Source organism: Panthera tigris, chromosome E2, assembly GCF_018350195.1.
Source record: "Panthera tigris isolate Pti1 chromosome E2, P.tigris_Pti1_mat1.1, whole genome shotgun sequence".
Classification (NCBI taxonomy): Eukaryota; Metazoa; Chordata; class Mammalia; order Carnivora; family Felidae; genus Panthera; species Panthera tigris.
Window position 1 is genome coordinate 52,954,495 of NC_056674.1, and position 2,061 is coordinate 52,956,555.

The 2,061-nt window shown below is 47.7% G+C and overlaps 1 non-coding gene across 1 annotated transcript; it reads right to left on the reverse strand.

The window, feature by feature from the left end:
* Positions 1 to 969: 969 nt before the first annotated feature.
* Positions 970 to 1,054, reverse strand: TRNAR-UCG. Its single transcript has one exon. It is a non-coding gene; the product is annotated as a tRNA-Arg (tRNA).
* Positions 1,055 to 2,061: the final 1,007 nt, after the last annotated feature.

Sequence of the window (2,061 nt, forward strand, 5' to 3'; positions counted from 1 at the left end):
GAGCCCGGATACGAGGATGGATAGGAGGTCAGCCAAACGAACGGGCCAACAAAAATCTTTCCCAATGTGAGGATTGCATCCTTAGCGCAGATTCCTCTTACGGGGGGGGGGGGGGGGGGGAGGGGGGGGGGTACACAAATCAGGCTGACAACCAGTCTAGCAGCCCTGGGTCCCCATCGGTTCTGAGGCAGTCACTCGGCACATCCGGCCGGTGGAATCGAACACCACTCTCCCACTTAGAACCTCGGTTTTGTGTCCCAGGTCTCCCCACCCCCCACCTCCCCTGCTATAAATGAACCCATATGCCAGCATATGGAACAACTAGCACCTAACAAAACGAACAATGTTCTCCTCCAGACGCGTAAATGAGGCCGACTGATGAACAGTTTTTCTTAAGAGGATTTGCTTACCTAAACCCAATAAACCGAGCCCTGGAAAAGTCTCATCCTATCAGGCCGTTACCTGCCCGTGTAAGCCTTGGGATAGAGTTGGCTAAAGAGATACGAGGTGGGTGGTGGAGAAGCTCTTCATGTTAAAGAAAGGGGGGGAAGGGGAATTTTACTGAGCAACATTCGCACCTAGTCTGGCTGTGGGCACAGCCCCTCCGCCCAGCCAGACCTTCACAAACCGCACCTTTCCTTACCACCACCTCCCCCTTTTTTTTTCTTTGACATGGTCTGGAAACGTGAATTGGGACATGAGAGTCCAGCCTGGCCACCCCAGCCCAATTAATTAACTAACTAACTTAATTAATTAGATGTCAAACTTAAAATATTCCCCCCAGACCAACAAATCTCAGACCACATTGCAAAGTTCTTTGTGAATGAAAACAACTTATTTAAAAAGATTTTTTTAATGTTTCTCTATTTTTGAGACAGAGAGAGACAGAGCATGAGCTGGGGAGGGGCAGAGAGAGAGAGGGGGGACACAGATCCGAAGCAGGCTCCAGGGTCCGAGCTGTCAGCACAGAGCCCGACGTGGGGCTCGAACCCACGGACTGCGAGATCGTGACCTGAGCCGAAGTCAGATGCTCAACCGACTGAGCCACCCAGGCGCCCCAAGACACCCAAATTTTAAATAAAGACAGAATCTGAGGCTGTTTTCACATCACCATCTCTCAGCCCATTCAGTCCCAGGCCTTTATTCACTGTACCTAACAGAACAAACAAAGATGCTTTTGACTTAGGAACTCCCCTCTCTGCCGTGTGTATGTGTGTGTGTGTGTATGGAGATATATATGTGTGTGTATATATATATATATATATATATATATACACACACACACACACACATACATACATACACACATATATATACACACACACATACACACACACGCACCCAAGAGAAATGTTTTCACCAAGAGACACATACAAGAACTTCACAGCAGCACCATTCACAATAGCCCCAGAGAAAAACAACCGAAAGGCCCATCGGCAGTAAAAAGGTTAAGTCCACTGGGGTCTAGCCTTTCACTAGCCACTCAGCAGTGAGAAAACACCAACCACGGGTACATGACCGTGCAATGAATCCCACATGGGTGTTTTCACTCTGTGAAAATGCACTTGATCTGTGCTCTCTTCTGTATGTAACTCACACTTTAACAACACTACTTAGGGAAATAAAAAAAGAAATAGAAGCAAATGACAGCTGACGACTCTTGCATTCACGTGTGTTCCTTGTGGCAACGTCCTCTTTACATATGTGGACCTGGAAGGAGGATATTTCCTTTCACGTTTCTTGAGACAACAAGTTTCAGTGGAAGATTTTCTCCTCTCCAAAGCCTTATCGGGAACAAAGATCTCACCCTCAGTCTCTAATTCTCTGTGGATGGGTATTAATAAAAATGGAATGTTCTTTCCGGAGGTCCACAATCCCTGGTGCTATCCGGATTTCCCTGAAAATCGGGCTCTTTCGAAAGGCCGCGGATTTACGGTCTTTGGGTTATTTCAGTGGTGACAGCAAAGGCTAAACCCCTCCACCGCTATTTCCAAAGCCTTCTATCACGCTACCCTAGCCAGCTTCCGGAGCTGGCGAACACAGCGGTACTCCTTTTCCACC